The sequence below is a fragment of the Ranitomeya variabilis genome, chromosome 1 (assembly GCF_051348905.1).
Source record: "Ranitomeya variabilis isolate aRanVar5 chromosome 1, aRanVar5.hap1, whole genome shotgun sequence".
In the NCBI taxonomy this organism is placed as follows: Eukaryota; Metazoa; Chordata; class Amphibia; order Anura; family Dendrobatidae; genus Ranitomeya; species Ranitomeya variabilis.
The window spans coordinates 1014893859-1014919555 of NC_135232.1; positions in this window are offsets into that span (position 1 = coordinate 1014893859).

Sequence of the window (25697 nt, forward strand, 5' to 3'; positions counted from 1 at the left end):
GGAGGGGCTGGTGAGGACCCAGCGGTCATGGTGCACATTGGCACAAATGACAAAGTTAGAGGTAGGTGGAAGGTCCTTAAAGATGATTTCAGGGAATTAGGCTGCAAGCTGAAAGCAAGGACCTCCAACGTGGTATTTTCCGAAATACTGCCTGTACCACGTGCCACGCCAGAGAGGCAACGGGAGATTAGGGAGGTTAATAAGTGGCTCAAGAATTGGTGTAGGAAGGAGGGGTTTGGGTTCCTGCAGAACTGGGCCGACTTCTCAGTTGGCTACAGGCTCTACGCTAGGGACGGGCTGCACCTCAATGGGGAAGGTGCAGCTGTGCTGGGGAGAAAATGGTTAGAAGGTTGGAGGAGTGTTTAAACTAGGGATTGGGGGGGAGGGTATTCATTTTATAGGAGGGGAAGATAGTGCAGATAGAGACCTGGGCACAAATAAGGAAGTTGGGGGTGGCGGTGGCATGGGGGGTGGGGTTAGAACAGTTAGTAATTTAAGAAAGAATAGAGGTACAGAGAGTAACATCAAGTGCATGTATACTAATGCCAGAAGCCTCGCCAACAAAATGGATGAATTAGAACTAATGTTGTTGGAGCATAATTATGACATGGTGGGGATATCTGAGACGTGGCTGGATGAGAGCCATGACTGGGCTGTTAACTTGCAGGGCTATAGCCTTTTCAGAAATGACCGTACAGATAAGCGAGGGGGTGGGGTGTGTCTGTATGTAAAATCGACCTTAAAACCCATCCTGCGTGATAATATAGGTGAATCTAATGAAAATGTAGAGTCTCTGTGGGTGGAGATAAGGGGAGGGGGAAAAAATAATAAATTACTGATAGGGGTTTGTTATAAATCTCCAAAACTAATGGAAGCAATGGAGAATATCCTCGTAAAGCAAATAGATGAAGCTGCGACTCAAGGAGAAGTCATTATTATGGGGGACTTCAACTATCCTGAAATAGATTGGGGAACAGAAACCTGCAGTTCCAGCAAAGGTAATCGGTTTTTGACAACTATGAGAGACAATTACCTTTCACAACTGGTTCAGGACCCAACAAGGAGGGGGGCACTGCTAGACCTAATATTAACCAACAGGCCAGACCGCATATCAAATATAAGGGTTGGGGGTCACTTGGGGAATAGTGATCACAAAATAATAAGTTTTCATGTAACCTTTAATAAGATGGGTAGAAGGGGGGTGACAAGGACACTAAACTTCAGGAGGGCAAATTTCCAACGGATGAGAGAGGATCTTGGTGCAATTAACTGGGACGATATCCTGAGACACAAAAATACACAAAGAAAATGGGAGACATTTATTAGCATCCTGGATAGGACCTGTGCACAGTATATACCGTATGGGAATAAACATACTAGAAATAGGAGGAAACCAATATGGCTAAATAGAGCTGTAAGGGGCGCAATAAGGGACAAAAAGAAAGCATTTAGAGAATTAAAGGAAGTAGGTAGTGAGGAGGCATTAAATAAATACAAAAAATTAAATACATTCTGTAAAAAGCAAATCAAGGCAGCAAAGATTGAGACAGAGAGACTCATTGCCAGAGAGAGTAAAAATAATCCCAAAATATTCTTTAACTATATAAATAGTAAGAAACTAAAAAATGACAGTGTTGGCCCCCTTAAAAATAGTCTGGGTGAAATGGTGGATGAGGATGAGGAAAAAGCCAATATGCTAAATGACTTTTTTTCATCAGTATTTACAAAAGAAAATCCCATGGCAGCCAATATGACTAGTGATAATAATTCCCCATTAAATGTCACCTGCTTAACCCAGCAGGAAGTACAGCGGCGTCTAAAAATAACTAAAATTGACAAATCTCCGGGCCCGGATGGGATACACCCCCGAGTACTGCAGGAACTAAGTACAGTCATTGATAGACCATTATTTTTAATCTTTAAAGACTCCATAATAACAGGGTCTGTACCACAGGACTGGCGTATAGCAAATGTGGTGCCAATATTCAAAAAAGGGGCAAAAACTGAACTCGGTAATTATAGGCCAGTAAGTTTAACCTCTACTGTGGGTAAAATCCTGGAGGGCATTCTAAGGGATGCTATGCTGGAGTATCTGAAGAGGAATAACCTCATGACCCAGTATCAGCACGGGTTTACTAGGGACCGTTCATGTCAGACTAATTTGATCAGCTTCTATGAAGAGGTAAGTTCCGGACTGGACCAAGGGAACCCAGTGGACGTAGTATATATGGACTTTTCCAAAGCTTTTGATACGGTGCCACACAAAAGGTTGTTACATAAAATGAGAGTAATGGGGATAGGGGAAAATATGTGTAAGTGGGTTGAGAGCTGGCTCAGGGATAGGAAACAAAGGGTGGTTATTAATGGAGCACACTCGGACTGGGTCACGGTTAGCAGTGGGGTACCACAGGGGTCAGTATTGGGCCCTCTTCTTTTTAACATATTTATTAATGACCTTGTAGGGGGCATTCAGAGTAGAATTTCAATATTTGCAGATGACACTAAACTCTGCAGGGTAATCAATACAGGGGAGGACAATTTTATATTACAGGATGATTTATGTAAACTAGAAGCTTGGGCTGATAAATGGCAAATGAGCTTTAATGGGGATAAATGTAAGGTCATGCACTTGGGTAGAAGTAATAAGATGTATAACTATGTGCTTAATTCTAAAACTCTGGGCAAAACCGTCAATGAAAAAGACCTGGGTGTATGGGTGGATGACAAACTCATATTCAGTGGCCAGTGTCAGGCAGCTGCTACAAAGGCAAATAAAATAATGGGATGTATTAAAAGAGGCATAGATGCTCATGAGGAGAACATAATTTTACCTCTATACAAGTCACTAGTTCGACCACACTTAGAATACTGTGCACAGTTCTGGTCTCCAGTGTATAAGAAAGACATAGCTGAACTGGAGCGGGTGCAGAGAAGAGCGACCAAGGTTATTAGAGGACTGAGGGGTCTGCAATACCAAGATAGGTTATTACACTTGGGGCTATTTAGTTTGGAAAAACGAAGACTAAGGGGTGATCTTATGTTAATGTATAAATATATGAGGGGACAGTACAAAGACCTTTCTGATGATCTTTTTAATCATAGACCTGAGACAGGGACAAGGGGGCATCCTCTACGTCTGGAGGAAAGAAGGTTTAAGCATAATAACAGACGCGGATTCTTTACTGTAAGAGCAGTGAGACTATGGAACTCTCTGCCGTATGATGTTGTAATGAATGATTCATTAATTAAATTTAAGAGGGGACTGGATACCTTTCTGGAAAAGTATAATGTTACAGGGTATATACACTAGATTCCTTGATAAGGCGTTGATCCAGGGAACTAGTCTGATTGCCGTATGTGGAGTCGGGAAGGAATTTTTTTCCCCATGGTGGAGCTTACTCTTACCACATGGGGTTTTTTTGCCTTCCCCTGGATCAACATGTTAGGGCATGTTAGGTTAGGCTATGGGTTGAACTAGATGGACTTACAGTCTTCCTTCAACCTTAATAACTATGTAACTATGTAACTATGTAACATTTTGGGTAGCCAGACGAGTCCTTTTTTCGGTCAGTATTGAACCAGCAGCACTGAATAATCTTTGTGATAGCACACTAGCAGCTGGGCAAGCAAGCTCCTGTAAAACATATTCTGCCAATTCAGGCCAGGTGTCTATTTTGGATGCCCAGTATTCAAATGGGAATGATGTGTGAGGTAGAACATCGATAAGGGAGGAAAAATAGTTAGTAACCATACAGAACAAATGTTGTCTCCTGTCACTTTGAATTGATGCAGCAGTACCTGTCGTGTCTGCGGTCATTGGGAAGTCACTCCACAACCTGGTCATAAAATCCCTCTGTCCAACGCCACTTCTGATTTGTGCACCTCTAACACCTCTGCCATGTTGCCCCCTGCAGCTTGTGTGAGAACCATCACCGCCGCTGTGTGCTGGGAATGCCTGAACCAAGCGGTCTACAAGAGTTGCTTGTTTGGTAGCCAATATTTGCTCAAGGTTCTCATGTGGCATGATATTTTGCAATTTCCCTTTATAGCATGGATCCAGGAGGCAGGCCAACCAGTAATCATCATCGGTCATCATTTTGATAATTCAGGGGTCCCTTTTTAGGATACGCAAGGCATAATCCGCAATGTGGGCCAATGTTCCATGTGTCAATTCACTGCTTGTGCTGGGTTGAGGAGCACTTTCTGGCAAATCAACATCACTTGTCTCCCTCAAAAACCCTGTACCTGACCATGCAACACCACCAGTTTCTATTGCCCCCTGAGAAACTTCCTCCTCCCATAAATATTCATCCCCATCATTCTCCTCGTCCTCCTCCTCTTTGTCCGCCACCTCGTCCAGGAGACTTCCCTGAGCAGACAATGGCTGACTGTCATCAAGTCTTCCCTCGTCCTCAGCTGCAGATGCCTGCTCCTTTATGTGCGTCAAACTTTGCATCAGCAGACGCATTAGGGGGATGCTCATGCTTATGATGGCGTTGTCTGCACTAACCAGGCATTTGCATTCTTTAAAACACTGAAGGACTTGACACAGGTCTTGTAGCTTTGACCACTGCACACCTGACAACTCCATGTCTGCCATCCAACTGCCTGCCCGTGTATGTGTATCCTCCCACAAATACATAACAGGACGCCTCTGTTCGCACAGCCTCTGAAGCATGTGCAGTGTGGAGTTCCACCTTGTTGCAACGTCAATTATTAGGCGGTGCTAAGGAAGCTTCAAAGATCGCTGATGGTTCTGCATACGGCTGGAGTGTACGGGCGAATGGCAGATGTGTGAGCAAAGTCTTCGCACCTTCAGGAGCAGGGCGGATAACCCCGGATAACTTTTCAGGAAGCACTGCACCACCAGGTTCAAGGTGTGAGCCAGGCAAAGAATGTGTTTCAGTTGTGAAAGGGCTATGGCAGCCATAAAATTCCTTCTGTTATCACTGACTACCTTGCCTGTCTCAAGATGTACACTGCCCAGCCATGACTGAGTTTCTTGCTGCAAGAACTTGGCCAGAACTTCCGCGGTGTGTCTGTTGTCGCCCAAACACTTCATTTCCAACACAGCCTGCTGACACTTACCACAAGCTGTTCCATAATGGGACACCTCGTGTGCAACACTGGCAGCTGCGGATGGAGTGGTCATGTGACTGCGGTCTGTGGACGAGCTCTCGCTTCTGCTGGAGGACGAAGAGGAGGAGGAGGGGTGGCGAATGCCTACAGCCAACTGTTTCCTAGACCGTGGGCTAGGCAGAACTGTCCCAATATGGCTGTCCCCTGTGGAAGCTGCATCCACCACATTAACCCAGTGTGCCGTGATGGACACGTGATGGACACGTAATGTCCCTGGCCATGCCTACTGGTCCATGCATCTGTTGTGAAGTGCACCTTTCTACTGACAGATTGCCTGAGTGCATGGACAATGCAGTCTTTGACATGCTGGTGGAGGGCTGGGATGGCTTTTCTCGCAAAGAAGTGTTGACTGGGTAGGTCATAGCGTGGCACTGCATAGGCCATCAGGGCTTTGAAAGATTCGCTTTCAACCAACCGGTAGGGCATCATCTCTAACGAGATTAGTCTAGCAATGTGGACGTTCAAACCCTCTGTATGCGGATGATAGGATGAGTACTTCCTTTTCCTAACGAGAGTCTCTTGTAGGGTGAGCTGGACTGGAGAGCTGCATATGGTGGAACTAGCGGGGGTGGTGGTGGACATGGCAAACTGAGAGAGGGTTGGTGATGGTATTCTTGCTTTTGGCCTACATACAGTGTTTTCTACCAAGAACCTGGTGATTCCCTGACTGCTTTGGCCTTGCGACGATACCTCCACATTTGCTGCAGGTGGTGTCGTAAACGGTGGGCTTACAGTGAGTTAAGGAATGTAGCATTGCTGACTAGCTTCATTGTGAGCGGGTGCAACAATGTTACGGGACGTTTGGTAGTTAGTTAAGGCTTGCAAGTGCATGGTGGTTAAATGTCTACACATGCAAGTTGTATTTAATTTTTTGACATTCTGACCTCTGCTAAAGGTCCTTGAGCATTTCTTACAGATCACTTTGCTCTGATCATTCCGATCTTGGTTAAAAAATTGCCAGACTGCACTCTTCCTACTATCGAATACCATTTCAGGCATTGCACGCCGTGCTACTGTCACCGGATTGCAACGCTGTCCTACACCTGTTGTGGTTTTTGACACACGTTTTGGGCCTGATGCGGGCCTGCCAGATGAAAGCTGTTGCGATGTTCATGCCTGCTAAAGCTCATCCTCCTCCACTGCAGAGCTACTGCCAGTGGCACCCTGTTCCCCCAATGGCTGCCAATCGGGGTCAACAACTGGGTCATCTATCACTTCCTCTTCTATGTCCTGTGCACCTTTCTCTGTGTCACCGTGTAAGCCGGTGCTATAGCATTCGGGACGGGGCACCATATTCTCATCAGGGTCAGATTCTGGCGCAGTACACTGCGAGGGCAATGTTGTGATCTGAGTCAATGGAACAGCATAATGATCTAGCTGTGGCTGTGCATCTGTGCACTCCATGTCCCATTCATCTTGTAATGGGCATGGCCTGTTAACAATTTCCCTTTCTAACCCAGGCACGGTATGTGTAAAGAGCTCCATGGAGTAACCTGTTGTGTCGCCTGACGCATCCTTCACTGTTGTTTTGGGTGAAGGACACAAGGAAGTGACTTGTTCCTGACCAGGCGCATCCACTGACGACGTGCTGCTTTTAAATTTTGCACTTTCCGAAGAGGAGGCGAAAGAGCTAGAGGCAGAGTCAGCAAGGAAAGCCAAAACTTTTTTCCTGCTGCTCCGGCTTTAAAAGCGGTTTTCCTACTCCCAGAAAAGGGAACGTTCGAGGCCTTGTGTAGCCAGACGATGACGCTGGCTCAACAACTCGGGACTTAGGTGCTATATTGCTTTTCACACGACCACCTGATGCTCCACGACCACCACCACTACCATCATTACCAGCTGGCAATGACCGCCCACGGCCACGACCTCTTCCACCAGACTTCCTCATTCTTGGAAAAATTTAACCAAACTAACAACCGTTATATGGTACTGTAAAACCATGTAGAAGGTGTACGTAAACTTGTTGTGAATTTAAATCTCCCTTTATAGGTGTGGGAGACTGTTTGAAAATCAGGCCCACTGTATTACACTACACAGTTTGAGTGTCAGAAAGTGGCTGACAGATATGCTACAAACAGGACTGACACAGATGCACTCAGTGGCAATATAAATCTCCCTTTTTTATGTGTGGGAGAATGCAGAAAAAATCAGGCCCACTGTATTACACTAAACTGTTTGAGTGGCAGAAAGTGGCTGGCAGATATGCCACAAACAGGACTGACGCAGATGCACTCAGTGGCAATAGAAATCTCCCTTTTTTATGTGTGGGATAATGCAGAAAAAATCAGGCCCACTGTATTACACTACACAGTTTCAGTGGCAGACAGTGGCTAGCAGATATATATAAAAAAGGGACTGTGCTACAATAACAATCTCCCTACAATGATCCCAGGACAAGTATGGCAGCCAGCAATAAAAAGGACTGCTGCGCACAAAAGTGTGGAAAAACAAAGAAACAATAGAACTGTGCAGAAAGGAGCAACAGGATTTTTGCTTTGAAAAAAGCAGTTGGTTTGCACAGCGGCGTACAAACAGCAATGCAGCTATCAGGGAACCTTATAAGCTACAGAGCTGATGCACAGAAATCTAGCCTCCACTGTCCCTGCAAAGAAAAGGTGGTGTTGGACAGTGGAAATCGCTACAGCACAAGCGGTTTGGGGGTTAATCTTCCCTCCCTAACGCTATCCCTTCTTCTGACGAAGCGGCAGCAACCTCTCCCTATGCTAAAATCGGCAGAAGTAAGATGGCGGTCGGTGTGCACGCCCCTTTATAGCCCCCGTGACGCCACTGTCACTGTAATGCCCTTCTCTAAGATGGTGGGGACTGAGACCTATGTCATCACGCTGCCCACACTCTGCGTCCACCTTCATTGGCTGAGAAATGGCACTGAACGCGTCATATGAAACGCGACTTTGGTGCGAAGATCGCCGACCGCATAGTCGATCCCATGCTGGGATCGGGTCGGGTTTCATGAAACCCGACTTTGCCGAAAGTCGGCGATTTATGAAATTGACCGATCCGTTTCGCTCAACCCTAGTTTTGATGCCTTCATTGTGAATTTATAATATAATAATTAGTGTTGAGCGATACCGTCCGATACTTGAAAGTATCGGTATCAGAAAGTATCGGCCGATACCGGCAAAGTATCGGATCTAATCCGATACCGATACCCGATACCAATACAAGTCAATGGGACTCATGTATCGGACGGTATTCCTGATGGTTCCCAGGGTCTGAAGGAAAGGAAACTCTCTTTCAGGCCCTGGGAACCATATTAATGTGTAAAATAAAGAATTAAAATAAAAAATATTGCTATACTCACCTCTCCGACGCAGCCTGGACCTCACCGAGGGAACCGGCAGCGTTGTTTGCTTAAAATTTGCGCTTTAACTTCCTTACGTGAAGTCCCGGCTTGTGATTGGTCGCGCGCCGCCCATGTGGCCGCGACGCGACCAATCACAGCAAGCCGTGACGTAATTTCAGGTCCTTCAGGATTTAAAATTTTAAAATGCGCGCGTGTCCTGCCTCCCGTGACGTCACGGCTTGTGATTGGTCGCGTCGCCCATGTGACCGCGACGCGACCAATCACAAGCCAGAACGTAATTTTAAAATCCTGAAGGACCTAAAATTACGTCACGGCTTGCTGTGATTGGTCGCGTCGCGGCCACATGGGCGGCGCGCGACCAATCACAAGCCGGGACTTCACGTAAGGAAGTTAAAGCGCGATTTTAAGCAAACAACGCTGCCGGTTCCCTCGGTGAGGTCCAGGCTGCGTAGGAGAGGTGAGTATAGCAATATTTTTTATTTTAATTCTTTATTTTACACATTAATGTTGTTTCGATACCGATACCCGATACCACAAAAGTATCGGATCTCGGTATCGGAATTCCGATACAGCAAATATCGGCCGATACCCGATACTTGCGGTATCGGAATGCTCAACACTAATAATAATATATTTTCATAGTCATGATAATACAGAAAAATCTTTAAATGAGAAGGTGTGTGCAAACTTGTGTTCTGTACTGTATATTCTAAATGTACCAAGTAAAAATAACATAACAGGTTTCGGCTTGAAAAAAGCCTTCATCAGGTTTAATTTGCCACCCTTCCTGGTTCCCTATTTTTTGCATGTTTGTCACACTTAAATGTTTCAGATCAATGAACAAATTTAATTATAAGACAAAGATAACACAAGTAAACATAAAATGCAGTTTTTAAATGAAGGTCTTTATTATTAAGGGAAAATGAAGTCCACACCTACAGGTGTCAAAAAGTCATTGCCCCTAAACCTAAAAACTAGTTGGGCAACCTTTAGCAGCAACAACTGCAATCAAACATTTGCAATAACTTGCAGTGAGTCTTTTACAACGCTTTGGATGAATTTTGGCCCACACATCTTTCCAGAATTATTGTAATTTAGTCACATTGGATGGTTTTTGAGCATGAACCACTTTTTTAAGGTCATGCCACAGCATCTCAATTGGATTAAGATCAGGACTTTGTCTAGGCCACTCTAAAGTCTTAATATTGTTTTTCTTCAGCCATTCAGAGGTGGACTTGCTGGTTTGTTTTAGATCATTGTCCTGCTGCATAACTCAAGTGCACTTCAGCTTGTGGTCACCAACAGATGGCTGGACATTCTTCTTCAGGATTTTTCGGTAGACAGCAGGATTCATGGTTCCATTTACCACAGCACCAGGTCTTGAATCAGCAAAGCAGCCTCAGGCCATCACACTACCACTACCATATTTTACCTTTGGCATGACGATCCTTTGCTGAAATGCTGTTGTACTTCTATGACAGATGTAATGGTACATGCACTTTCCAAAAAGATTAACTTTTGTCTTGTCAATCCACAAAGTATTATCCCAAAGGTCTTGGGGATCATTAAGATGTTTTCTGGAAAAAATGAGAAGAGCCTTTATGTCCTTATTGCTCATCAATGGTTTTCATCTTGGAACTCTGCCATGCAGGCCATTTTTGCACAGTACCTTTCCTATGGGAGAGTCATGAACACTGACCTTAACTGGGGCAAGTGAGGCCTGCAGTTCTTTTGATATTGTTGTGAGGTCTTTTGTGACCTCTGGATGGGTCTTCGCTGCCTTCTTGGGGTAATTTTGATTGGCCGGCTACTCCTGTGAAGGTTCAGCACTGTTCCGTATTTTTGCCGTTTGTGGATAATGGCTCTCACTTTTGTTTGCTAGAGTCCCAAAGCTTCAGGATTCGCTTTGTAACCTTTTCCAGACTGATATATCTCAATTGCTTTGTTTCTCATTTTACAGAATTTCTTTGGCTCATTATGTCTAGCTTTTGAGAATCATTTGGTTTACTTCATTTTGTCAGGTATCTAGGTTCTAGTTAAGTGATTTCTTGATTGAGAACAGGAGTGGCAGTAACCAGGCCTGGGTGGGGCTAGGGAGTTTGTACTCATTTTCTCAAAGATGTGATAAATCACAGTTAATTTATGTTTTAAGGGTGGGGTGCAACCTCTTTTTCACAGAGGGACCTTAGGTTTGCATTTCTTTTTTCCCTTAATAATAAAGTCCTTAATTTAAAAAGGCATTTTGTGTTTACTTGTGATATTTTTGTCTAATATTTAAATTTGTTTGGTGATCTGAAACATTTCAGTTTGACAAACATGCAAAAGAATAGAAAAATAGGAAGGGGCAAACACTTTTTCACACAGCTGTATATCATTAATATGGCAGATATTTCTGAACAATCTTGCCATGTTTCTCATGTTTTTCATTTTTTTAATGTGGATGCCTCTGTCTATTACTTCTTTTCAGAGAGCTTTGTTACAAGTCCCAGGTATGCCCCACTTAATTCACTTTTTAGCTTTCACTGATTGGACTAGCAGTGATTGCATCTATCTATGAATAAGTCTTCAAATGAGTAAGTTACTCATGAGGTTGAGCACAATACAGGTCTTACTTTCTCTGAGATGTAAATAATGTTCACACACATTTCCATAAGGAGCAGTAAATCACTGATCCTGAAAGTTATTTGCTGAAATCATTTGCATCAATTTTGATAGAATTAAAAAAATGTACAAAGGCTGCTATTCAGACATCAATTTGTGCTCAAACATCCATTTCTATGATGACCACATCCACTCTGCTAGGCCTGTTTGAAAACTGGATTGGATTGACAAATTGGACAATATTTTTACTTTTTGAGCTTAGTTTATGCAAAAAACTGATTTTAAATGTGGGTCTTTGCTTTCTGGTGCCTGTATATTTTACACAAATTACTTATGCTAGCAGTTTTTAAATTGGTTTTGTATGGAAAAGAGTAAAAACTGTGATTATAGATACAATAGCTCTATTTGAAGACAAATAATTTATCATTGCATTTAAAGAACCACTCCTATCAACATTTTTATCCTCATAATACTGTATAGTGTGAACATCATATTATATAACATTATGTACTGACAATTGCTCATTTTGACTTTCTATAAAATTAATTCTTCTCTTTTCCATTAGGTCTATGACATTACATGATTAAAGACAGACAATGTAAAACCTTCTAAGCTTTATTTGGAAACAGGGGAAATTATAATATTTTCCCTGCATAAGTCATCACTGCAAAATCCCTGGCAGGGGAGAGGAGGGAGCAGCTGGAAGTTGAAAAGGGGGATGACTCATGCAGGAAAAAGAGACTTCCTGTTTATACATATAGTTTAGGGTTTAGCCAGTTGTAGTTTTGAACGACACCATTGACTTTACCATATAGTGAACTGGAATGGGAAAAAAATTCCAAATGTGGTGAAATTGCAAAAAAGTGCAAATCCACAATTGTGTTTTGAGTTTTTTTATTAACCATGCTTACTGTTAGGTGTCGAGTTCCTGCCGCTGCAGAGGGGAAATCTCAAACCATGTCCGCTGCGGTCTCCCATTCTTCTCCAGCCGCAGTGGAGCCTGGCTCGGACAGATACTGCACATTTGGTTACTGCTGCCCTTCCAGGTTCAGCCATTATAACCAGTACTATTCTGCAGCAAGCAGGCGCTCTTGGGACTAAGTCCTGCTTTTCTCCTTCTGAGCATGCCCAAGGGAAGACCTCTCATTGGAGGTTGGGGGTCACACACTCAGGTCCTGTAGCAGCTCCTATTGGTCCACTAGGAAGGTCCTGGAGAGCTACAACTATAAAAGGTTTGCATGGCCGCACGGACATGTGCTAGTATTATTTGTGTTTGGCTGTTGCCAGTGGATACTCTACCACTCTGTCTATATGTGGTGTGAGTTTGATTAGCTTTGAGATTGTACACTCAGGCAGGCAGCTAGCATCAGTGGGGGCAATTAGCCTTGGCTTAGCATCTCGATCCTTCATGTGTGCGGTTAGCACAGAAGAGTTCCAGAGCAAGCACAACCCTAGTTAGGTTATTATTCCATGTGTACAGCGCGACTCTGTGAGGCAACAGAGCTCGCTTTCATTTCACACGGGGTGAAGTTTAACCTACGTGTGAGCTCAGTGTCCATCTGCCATTACATTGCAGCAGGTATCTCTGCATGGTGGACCCCGGGCTGCGAACCCACTTCGTATCAATCTCTCAATTACTTGGTGCGTTCCGCTAGCCCTAACAGCTTACTATTTGGTAAAACTGACCTTGCAATATGATTCCCCAAGATTCCCAAACCTATAGTTTGGAAACCTATAGTATAGTTTTTTTTTTTATTTAAGTGGTGAAAAAAGAAATATGAAATTTGCAAGAAAAAAATGTTTGCTTATGTCGTCATATTCAGATCTGTAGCGTTTTCATTTTTTGTGACATGAGGCTGGGTGAAAGCTTATTTTTTGCACCCTGAGCTGACGTTTTTATTGATATCATTTCAGGGTAGATAGGATGTTTGGATGGCTCTTATTGCATTTTATTGCAATGTTCCAGTTGCCCAAAGAAACATAATTCTGGCATTTTGATTTTTTTTCTCTTTACGCTGTTTATTGATCTGATTAATTTAATTTAGATTTTGATAGAGCTAACTATGTATATTTTTTTTTCAATTGTTTTATTTTCAATGATGAAAAAGGAGTGTTTGAACTTTTGTAGTTTTTTTCATATTAAAAAATCACACTTTTTACTGACTTCAATAGTCCCTTTAGGAGACCTGACACTACGATCTTTCCATCACCTGTGTTATACATAACAGTGCTTCAGCACTGCTTTGTATAGCTAAAATCACAATCTCCTATGAACTCCAGCCATGAGCGAGTGTTCTCAGGAGATTCACAATGATAGAAATGGTGGTCTTCTGTAGACTCCCGGCTGTCATGACAAACCATTGGTTGTTATGATCCTTAGTGGCTGAGGATAACCGAACTGACTAGCTAAGTTACTGAACATAGAACGAGCTCTAGGGAGGTGGTAACTGGACTGACCGCAATTCTGATCCTAACCGAACACACTAAAGGTAGCCGGTGAACGTGCCTGAATTCCTAGATGTCTCGACGCAGCCTGAGAAACTAGCTACCCCTAGAGAAGAAAGTAAGACCTCACTTGCCTCAGAGAAATAACCCCAAAGATATAGAAAGCCCCCAACAAATAATAACGGTGAGGTAAGGGGAAAATACAAACGTAGAAATGAAACAGATTCAGCAAATGAGGCCCGCTAATACTAGATAGCAGAAGACAGATAGGAAACTGTGCGGTCAGTAGAAAACCCTATACAAAATATCCACGCTGAGAATTCAAGAACCCCCACACCAACTAACGGTGTGAGGGGAGAAACTCAGCCCCCTAGAGCTACCAGCAAGCGAGGAAATCACATATTAGCAAGCTGGACGAGGACTGATAATAAACCAGGAAACATATTGAACACTGATGATCAAAAAATGAACAAACAGAAACTTAGCTTCTCTTGGAGAGACTGATAACGAAGGTAGTCAGGAGAGATCAAAATAGCACTGAATACATTAACAGCAGGCAACAACTGAAAGTCCACGTGAGCTAAATAGGAAACCAACCAGCAGATAACGAGACAGCTGATCCCAGCCACAGACCTGCAGAATGACAAAAAGAGACACCAGAGGGAGCCCAAAGATAGCACTCACACAGTACCACTTGTGACCACAAGAGGAAGCCCAACAACAGAGTTCACAACAGTACCCCCCCCCTTGAGGAGGGGTCACCGAACCCTCATCAAAACCCCCAGGGCGATCAGGATGAGCAACATGGAAGGCATGAACCAAATCGGCCGCATGAACATCAGAGGCGACAACCCAGGAATTATCCTCCTGACCATAGCCCTTCCACTTAACCAAATACTGAAGCCTCCATCTAGAAATACGAGAATCCAAGATCTTCTCCACCACGTACTCCAATTCGCCCTCAACCAGCACCGGAGCAGGGGGCTCAACAAAAGGAACCACAGGCACCACATACCTCCGCAACAAAGACCTATGGAACACATTATGAATGGCAAACGACACTGGGAGGTCAAAACGAAATGACACAGGGTTAAGGATTTCCAAAATCTTATAAGGACCGATGAAGCGAGGCTTGAACTTAGGAGAGGAGACCTTCATAGGAACATACCGAGAAGACAGCCATACCAAATCCCCAACACGAAGTCGGGGACCCACACCGCGACGGCGGTTGGCAAAGCGCTGAGCCTTCTCCTGTGACAACTTCAAATTGTCTACCACATGGTTCCAAATCTGCTGCAACCTATCCACCACAGAATCCACCCCAGGACAGTCAGACGGCTCCACCTGACCCGAGGAAAAACGAGGATGAAAGCCAGAATTACAAAAAAAGGCGAAACCAAAGTAGCAGAACTAGCCCGATTATTAAGGGCAAACTCGGCCAATGGTAAAAAAGTAACCCAATCATCCTGATCAGCAGAAACAAAACATCTTAAATAAGTTTCCAAGGTCTGATTAGTTTGCTCGGTTTGGCCATTCGTCTGAGGATGGAAGGCAGACAAAAAAGACAAATCAATGCCCATCTTAGCACAAAAGATCCGCCAAAATCTGGACACAAACTGGGATCCTCTGTCAGACACAATATTTTCAGGGATGCCGTGCAAGCGAACCACATACTGAAAAAATAGAGGAACCAAATCGGAGGAGGAAGGCAACTTAGGCAAGGGCACCAAATGGACCATTTTAGAAAAACGATCACACACCACCCAGATGACAGACATTCTCTGAGAGACTGGAAGATCCGAAATAAAATCCATGGAAATGTGCGTCCAAGGCCTCTTCGGGACAGGCAAAAGCAAACCGCTGGCACGAGAACAGCAAGGCACAAATCCCACAGGACTGCACAAAGGAACGCATATCCCGCGACAAGGAAGGCCACCAGAAGGATCTAGCCACCAAATCTCTGGTACCAAAAATCCCAGGATGACCTGCCAACACCAAAGAATGAACCTCGGAAATAACTCTGCTGGTCCATCTATCTGGGACAAACAGTCTCTCTGGTGGGCAACGGTCAGGTATTTTCGCCTGAAATTCCTGCAGCACTCGTCGCAAATCTGGGGAAATGGCAGACAAAATCACTCCCTCTCTGAGGTTACCAGCCGGCTCTGAAACTCCCGGAGAGTCAGGCACAAAATTCCTAGAAAGAGCATCAGCCTTCACGTTCTGCGAACCAGGCAGGTACGAGACCACAAAATCGAAACGGGAGAAAAACAACGACCAACGAGCCTGTCTAGGATTCAGCCGCTTGGCAGACTCGAGATAAATCAGATTTTTGTGATCAGTCAAGACCACCACACGATGCTTAGCTCCCTCGAGCCAATGTCGCCACTCCTCCAATGCCCACTTCATAGCCAACAACTCCCGATTACCAACATCATAATTCCGCTCGGCAGGCGAAAACTTTCTTGAAAAGAAAGCACAAGGCTTCATCACAGAGCAATCAGAGCTTCTCTGCGACAAAACAGCCCCAGCTCCAATCTCAGAAGCATCAACCTCGACCTGAAAAGGAAGAGAGATATCAGGCTGACATAAAACTGGAGCCGAAGAAAACCGTCCCTTCAGCTCCTGAAAGGCTTCCACGGCCGCAGGAGACCAATTAGTTACATCAGAACCCTTCTTGGTCAAATCCGTCAAGGGTTTAACCACGCCAGAAAAATTAGCAATGAAGCGACGGTAAAAATTTGCAAAACCCAAGAACTTCTGAAGACTCTTAACAGATGTAGGCCGAGTCCAGTCATGAATAGCCTGGACCTTGACTGGGTCCATCTCAATAGTAGAAGGAGAAAAAATAAAACCCAAAAAGGAAACCTTCTGTACTCCGAAGAGACATTTTGAGCCCTTCACAAATAAGGCATTAGCACGCAGGACCTGAAATACCATCCTGACCTGCTTCACATGGGACTCCCAATCCTCAGAAAAGACCAAAATGTCATCCAGATACACAATCATAAATTTATCCAGAAATTCTCGGAAGATGTCATGCATGAAGGACTGAAACACAGAAGGAGCATTAGAGAGTCCAAAAGGCATCACCAAGTACTCAAAATGGCCTTCGGGCATATTAAATGCTGTTTTCCATTCATCCCCCTGCTTAATACGCACAAGGTTATATGCACCACAAAGATCTATCTTGGTGAACCAACTGGACCCCTTAATCCGAGCAAACAGATCAGACAATAATGGCAAAGGATACTGAAATTTGACCGTGATTTTATTTAGAAGACGATAATCTATACAAGGTCTCAGAGAACCATCCTTCTTGGCCACAAAAAAGAATCCTGCACCAAGAGGGGATGAGGACGGCCGAATATGTCCCTTTTCCAAAGACTCCTTTATATAACTCCTCACAGCGGCATGTTCTGGTACAGACAAATTAAAAAGTCGTCCCTTAGGGAACTTACTACCAGGAATCAAATTTATAGCACAATCACAATCCCTATGAGGAGGTAGGGCACCGGATCTGGGCTCATCAAATACATCCTGGTAGTCCGACAAAAACTCAGGGACCTCAGAAGGAGTGGAAGAAGCAATTGACACCAAAGGAGCATCGCCATGAATCCCCTGGCAACCCCAACTTGACACAGACATAGCTTTCCAATCCAGAACTGGATTATGGGCCTGCAGCCATGGCAGACCCAAAACGACAACATCATGCAAATTATGCAGCACAAGAAAGCGAATCACCTCCTGATGTACAGGAGTCATGCACATGGTCACTTGAGTCCAATACTGAGGCTTATTATCAGCCAATGGTGTAGCATCAATTCCCCTCAGTGGAATAGGGAATTTTAAAGGCTCCAGGACCAAACCACAGCGCCTGGCAAACGACAAATCCATCAGATTCAGGGCAGCACCTGAATCCACAAAAGCCATAACCGAGTAGGATGACAAAGAACAAATTAAAGTAACAGAAAAAATGAATTTAGGCTGTATAGTGCCAACGGTGACAGGTTTAGCGATTTTTTTTAAACGCTTAGAGCATGCTGAGATAACATGAGAAGAATCACCACAGTAAAAGCACAACCCATTTTGACGTCTATGACTTTGCCGCTCAATTCTGGTCAGAATTCTGTCACATTGCATAGACTCAGGTCTCTGTTCAGAAAACACCGCCAGATGGTGCGCAGATTTGTGCTCCCGCAAACGCCGATCAATCTGAATGGCCAAAGCCATTGAGTCATTCAGACTAACAGGCGTGGGGAACCCCACCATAACATTCTTAATGGCTTCAGAAAGACCTTCTCTGAAATTTGCAGCCAGGGCACGCTCATTCCATTGAGTAAGCACCGACCATTTCCAAAATTTTTGACAATACACCTCTGCTTCATCCTGTCCCTGACAGAGGGCTAGCAAAGCCTTTTCTGCCTGGTTCTCAAGATTAGGTTCCTCATAAAGCAGTCCAAGCGCCAGAAAAAACGCATCCACATTCAGCAATGCAGGATCTCCTGGCGCCAGGGAGAAAGCCCAATCCTGAGGGTCGCCACGTAACAAGGAGATAACAATTTTAACTTGCTGAGCGGAATCACCAGAGGAACGAGGTCTCAAGGAAAGAAATAATTTACAATTATTCTTAAAATTCAGAAACCTAGATCTATCTCCAGAAAACAACTCAGGAATAGGTATTTTTGGCTCTGACATAGGACTGTGAACAACAAAATCCTGAATGCTTTGCACCCTTGCAGCAACATGATCCACACTAGAAGTCAGACTCTGAATATCCATGTCTGCAGCTGAACTCAAAGCCACCCAGAGATTAAGGGGATGAGAGAAGCTGGACAGACTGCACCAAAGGGAGAAAAAAAAAATTGCACTCAGGACTTCTCTTATCCCACTTCTGCGATGCATTAAACACTTTTTGGCCTGCTGTACTGCTATGATCCTTAGTGGCTGAGGATCACCGAACTGACTAGCAAAGTTACTGAACATAGAACGAGCTCTAGGGAGGTGGTAACTGGACTGACCGCAATTCTGATCCTAACCGAACACACTAAAGGTAGCCGGTGAACGTGCCTGAATTCCTAGACGTCTCGACGCAGCCTGAGAAACTAGCTACCCCTAGAGAGAAGAAAGTAAGACCTCACTTGCCTCAGAGAAATAACCCCAAAGATATAGAAAGCCCCCAACAAATAATAATGGTGAGGTAAGGGGAAAATACAAACGTAGAAATGAAACAGATTTAGCAAATGAGGCCCGCTAATACTAGATAGCAGAAGACAGATAGGAAACTGTGCGGTCAGTAGAAAACCCTATACAAAATATCCACGCTGAGAATTCAAGAACCCCCACACCAACTAACGGTGTGAGGGGAGAAACTCAGCCCCCTAGAGCTACCAGCAAGCAAGGAAATCACATATTAGCAAGCTGGACTAGGACTGATAATAAACCAGGAAACATATTGAACACTGATGATCAAAAAATGAACAAACAGAAACTTAGCTTCTCTTGGAGAGACTGATAACGAAGGTAGTCAGGAGAGATCAAAATAGCACTGAATACATTAACAGCAGGCAACAACTGAAAGTCCACGTGAGCTAAATAGGAAACCAACCAGCAGACAACGAGACAGCTGATCCCAGCCACAGACCTGCAGAATGACAAAAAGAGACACCAGAGGGAGCCCAAAGATAGCACTCACACAGTACCACTTGTGACCACAAGAGGAAGCCCAACAACAGAGTTCACAACAGTACCCCCCCCTTGAGGAGGGGTCACCGAACCCTCATCAAAACCCCCAGTGCGATCAGGATGAGCAACATGGAAGGCATGAACCAAATCGGCCGCATGAACATCAGAGGCGACAACCCAGGAATTATCCTCCTGACCATAGCCCTTCCACTTAACCAAATACTGAAGCCTCCATCTAGAAATACGAGAATCCAAGATCTTCTTCACCACGTACTCCAATTCGCCCTCAACCAGCACCGGAGCAGGGGGCTCAACAAAAGGAACCACAGGCACCACATACCTCCGCAACAAAGACCTATGGAACACATTATGAATGGCAAACGACACTGGGAGGTCAAAACGAAATGACACAGGGTTAAGGATTTCCAAAATCTTATAAGGACCGATGAAGCGAGGCTTGAACTTAGGAGAGGAGACCTTCATAGGAACATACCGAGAAGACAGCCATACCAAATCCCCAACACGAAGTCGGGGACCCACACAGCGACGGCGGTTGGCAAAGCGCTGAGCCTTCTCCTGTGACAACTTCAAATTGTCTACCACATGGTTCCAAATCTGCTGCAACCTATCCACCACAGAATCCACCCCAGGACAGTCAGACGGCTCCACCTGACCCGAGGAAAAACGAGGATGAAAGCCAGAATTACAAAAAAAGGCGAAACCAAAGTAGCAGAACTAGCCCGATTATTAAGGGCAAACTCGGCCAATGGTAAAAAAGTAACCCAATCATCCTGATCAGCAGAAACAAAACATCTTAAATAAGTTTCCAAGGTCTGATTAGTTTGCTCGGTTTGGCCATTCGTCTGAGGATGGAAGGCAGACAAAAAAGACAAATCAATGCCCATCTTAGCACAAAAGATCCGCCAAAATCTGGACACAAACTGGGATCCTCTGTCAGACACAATATTTTCAGGGATGCCGTGCAAGCGAACCACATACTGAAAAAATAGAGGAACCAAATCGGAGGAGGAAGGCAACTTAGGCAAGGGCACCAAATGGACCATTTTAGAAAAACGATCACACACCACCCAGATGACAGACATTCTCTGAGAGACTGGAAGATCTGAAATAAAATCCATGGAAATGTGCGTCCAAGGCCTCTTCGGGACAGGCAAAAGCAAACCGCTGGCACGAGAACAGCAAGGCACAAATCCCACAGGACTGCACAAAGAAACGCACATCCCGCGACAAGGAAGGCCACCAGAATGATCTAGCCACCAAATCTCTGGTACCAAAAATCCCAGGATGACCTGCCAACACCGAAGAATGAACCTCGGAAATAACTCTGCTGGTCCATCTATCTGGGACAAACAGTCTCTCTGGTGGGCAACGGTCAGGTATTTTCGCCTGAAATTCCTGCAGCACTCGTCGCAAATCTGGGGAAATGGCAGACAAAATCACTCCCTCTCTGAGGTTACCAGCCGGCTCTGAAACTCCCGGAGAGTCAGGCACAAAATTCCTAGAAAGAGCATCAGTCTTCACGTTCTGCGAACCAGGCAGGTACGAGACCACAAAATCGAAACGGGAGAAAAACAACGACCAACGAGCCTGTCTAGGATTCAGCCGCTTGGCAGACTCGAGATAAATCAGATTTTTGTGATCAGTCAAGACCACCACACGATGCTTAGCTCCCTCGAGCCAATGTCGCCACTCCTCCAATGCCCACTTCATAGCCAACAACTCCCGATTACCAACATCATAATTCCGCTCGGCAGGCGAAAACTTTCTTGAAAAGAAAGCACAAGGCTTCATCACAGAGCAATCAGAGCTTCTCTGCGACAAAACAGCCCCAGCTCCAATCTCAGAAGCATCAACCTCGACCTGAAAAGGAAGAGAGATATCAGGCTGACATAAAACTGGAGCCGAAGAAAACCGTCCCTTCAGCTCCTGAAAGGCTTCCACGGCCGCAGGAGACCAATTAGTTACATCAGAACCCTTCTTGGTCAAATCCGTCAAGGGTTTAACCACGCCAGAAAAATTAGCAATGAAGCGACGGTAAAAATTTGCAAAACCCAAGAACTTCTGAAGACTCTTAACAGATGTAGGCCGAGTCCAGTCATGAATAGCCTGGACCTTGACTGGGTCCATCTCAATAGTAGAAGGAGAAAAAATAAAACCCAAAAAGGAAACCTTCTGTACTCCGAAGAGACATTTTGAGCCCTTCACAAATAAGGCATTAGCACGCAGGACCTGAAATACCATCCTGACCTGCTTCACATGGGACTCCCAATCCTCAGAAAAGACCAAAATGTCATCCAGATACACAATCATAAATTTATCCAGAAATTCTCGGAAGATGTCATGCATGAAGGACTGAAACACAGAAGGAGCATTAGAGAGTCCAAAAGGCATCACCAAGTACTCAAAATGGCCTTCGGGCATATTAAATGCTGTTTTCCATTCATCCCCCTGCTTAATACGCACAAGGTTATATGCACCACAAAGATCTATCTTGGTGAACCAACTGGACCCCTTAATCCGAGCAAACAGATCAGACAATAATGGCAAAGGATACTGAAATTTGACCGTGATTTTATTTAGAAGACGATAATCTATACAAGGTCTCAGAGAACCATCCTTCTTGGCCACAAAAAAGAATCCTGCACCAAGAGGGGATGAGGACGGCCGAATATGTCCCTTTTCCAAAGACTCCTTTATATAACTCCTCATAGCGGCATGTTCTGGTACAGACAAATTAAAAAGTCGTCCCTTAGGGAACTTACTACCAGGAATCAAATTTATAGCACAATCACAATCCCTATGAGGAGGTAGGGCACCGGATCTGGGCTCATCAAATACATCCTGGTAGTCCGACAAAAACTCAGGGACTTCAGAAGGAGTGGAAGAAGCAATTGACACCAAAGGAGCATCGCCATGAATCCCCTGGCAACCCCAACTTGACACAGACATAGCTTTCCAATCCAGAACTGGATTATGGGCCTGCAGCCATGGCAGACCCAAAACGACAACATCATGCAAATTATGCAGCACAAGAAAGCGAATCACCTCCTGATGTACAGGAGTCATGCACATGGTCACTTGAGTCCAATACTGAGGCTTATTATCAGCCAATGGTGTAGCATCAATTCCCCTCAGTGGAATAGGGAATTTTAAAGGCTCCAGGACCAAACCACAGCGCCTGGCAAACGACAAATCCATCAGATTCAGGGCAGCACCTGAATCCACAAAAGCCATAACCGAGTAGGATGACAAAGAATAAATTAAAGTAACAGAAAAAATGAATTTAGGCTGTATAGTGCCAACGGTGACAGGTTTAGCGATTTTTTTTAAACGCTTAGAGCATGCTGAGATAACATGAGAAGAATCACCACAGTAAAAGCACAACCCATTTTGACGTCTATGACTTTGCCGCTCAATTCTGGTCAGAATTCTGTCACATTGCATAGACTCAGATCTCTGTTCAGAAAACACCGCCAGATGGTGCGCAGATTTGTGCTCCCGCAAACGCCGATCAATCTGAATGGCCAAAGCCATTGAGTCATTCAGACTAACAGGCGTGGGGAACCCCACCATAACATTCTTAATGGCTTCAGAAAGACCTTCTCTGAAATTTGCAGCCAGGGCACACTCATTCCATTGAGTAAGCACCGACCATTTCCAAAATTTTTGACAATACACCTCTGCTTCATCCTGTCCCTGACAGAGGGCTAGCAAAGCCTTTTCTGCCTGGTTCTCAAGATTAGGTTCCTCATAAAGCAGTCCAAGCGCCAGAAAAAACGCATCCACATTCAGCAATGCAGGATCTCCTGGCGCCAGGGAGAAAGCCCAATCCTGAGGGTCACCACGTAACAAGGAGATAACAATTTTAACTTGCTGAGCGGAATCACCAGAGGAACGAGGTCTCAAGGAAAGAAATAATTTACAATTATTCTTAAAATTCAGAAACCTAGATCTATCTCCAGAAAACAACTCAGGAATAGGTATTTTTGGCTCTGACATAGGACTGTGAACAACAAAATCCTGAATGCTTTGCACCCTTGCAGCAACATGATCCACACTAGAAGTCAGACTCTGAATATCCATGTCTGCAGCTGAACTCAAAGCCACCCAGAGATTAAGGGGATGAGAGAAGCTGGACAGACTGCACCAAAGGGAGAAAAAAAAAAATTGCACTCAGGACTTCTCTTATCCCACTTCTGCGATGCATTAAACACTTTTTGGCCTGCTGTACTGCTATGATCCTTAGTGGCTGAGGATCACCGAACTGACTAGCTAAGTTACTGAACTGTCATGGTTCTCAATGGCGAGAGAACATAGCCCAGCATATATGAGAACTAGCTCTTGGAAGATGGAAACTATACTGACCATGAACTAAACCTGCCGCACAACTAGAAGTGGCCGGGTAGCATGCCTACGTTTTTTAACCCTAGATGCCCAGCGCCAGCCGGAGAACTACCTAATCCTAGCAGAGGAAAAGACAGTCCTGGCTCACCTCTAGAGAAATTTTCCCAAAAGGCAGACAGAGGCCCCCACATATATTGGCGGTGATTTTAGATGAAATGACAAACGTAGTATGAAAATAGGTTTAGCAAAATCGAGGTCCGCTTTCTAGATAGCAGGAAGACAGAAAGGACACTTTCATGGTCAGCAGAAAACCCTATCAAAACACCATCCAGAAATTCCTTTAAGACTCTAGCATTAACTCATAACACCAGAGTGGCAATTTCCGATCACAAGAGCTTTCCAGACACAGTAACGAAACAGCAGCTGTGAACAGGAACAAAATGCAAAAACACACAAGGACAAAAGTCCAACTTAGCTGGGAGTTGTCTAGTAGCAGGAACAAGCACAGAAGGCTTCTGATTACATTGTTGACCGGCAAGAAACTGACAGAGGAGCAAGGTTATATAGCGACTCCCACATCCTGATAGGAGCAGGTGAACAGAGGGGATGATGCACACAAGTTCAATTCCACAAGTGGCCACCGGGGGAGCCCAGAATCCAATTTCACAACAGTACCCCCCCCTCAAGGAGGGGGCACCGAACCCTCACTAGAACCACCAGGGCGATCAGGATGAGCCCTATGAAAGGCACGGACAAGATCGGAGGCATGAACATCAGAGGCAGTGACCCAAGAATTATCCTCCTGACCGTATCCCTTCCATTTGACCAGATACTGGAGTCTCCGTCTGGAAACACGAGAGTCTAAGATCTTTTCCACAACGTACTCCAACTCACCCTCAACCAACACCGGAGCAGGAGGCTCAACGGAAGGCACAACCGGTACCTCATACCTGCGCAACAATGACCGATGAAAAACATTATGAATCGAAAAGGATGCAGGGAGGTCCAAACGGAAGGACACAGGGTTAAGAATCTCCAATATCTTGTACGGGCCGATGAACCGAGGCTTAAACTTAGGAGAAGAAACCCTCATAGGGACAAAACGAGAAGACAACCACACCAAGTCCCCAACACAAAGCCGAGGACCAACACGACGACGGCGGTTGGCAAAAAGCTGAGTCTTCTCCTGGGACAACTTCAAATTGTCCACCACCTGCCCCCAAATCTGATGCAACCTCTCCACCACAGCATCCACTCCAGGACAATCCGAAGATTCCACTTGACCGGAGGAAAATCGAGGATGAAACCCCAAATTACAGAAAAACGGGGACACCAAGGTGGCAGAGCTGGCCCAATTATTGAGGGCGAACTCCGCCAAAGGCAAAAAAGCAACCCAATCATCCTGATCCGCAGACACAAAACACCTCAAATATGTCTCCAAGGTCTGATTAGTCCGCTCGGTCTGGCCATTAGTCTGAGGATGGAAAGCAGACGAAAAAGACAAATCTATACCCATCCTAGCACAGAATGCCCGCCAAAATCTAGACACGAATTGGGTCCCTCTTTCAGAAATGATATTCTCAGGAATACCATGCAAACGAACAACATTTTGAAAAAACAGAGGAACCAACTCGGAAGAAGAAGGCAACTTAGGCAAGGGAACCAGATGGACCATCTTAGAGAAACGGTCACACACCACCCAGATGACAGACATCTTCTGAGAAACAGGCAGATCCGAAATAAAATCCATCGAGATGTGCGTCCAAGGCCTCTTCGGGATAGGCAAGGGCAACAACAATCCACTAGCCCGAGAACAACAAGGCTTGGCCCGAGCACAAACGTCACAAGACTGCACAAAGCCTCGCACATCTCGTGACAGGGAAGGCCACCAGAAGGACCTTGCCACCAAATCCCTGGTACCAAAGATTCCAGGATGACCTGCCAACGCAGAAGAATGAACCTCAGAGATGACTCTACTGGTCCAATCATCAGGAACAAACAGTCTACCAGGTGGGCAACAATCAGGTCTATCCGCCTGAAACTCCTGCAAGGCCCGCCGCAGGTCTGGAGAAACGGCAGACAATATCACTCCATCTTTAAGGATACCTGTGGGCTCAGAATTACCAGGGGAGTCAGGCTC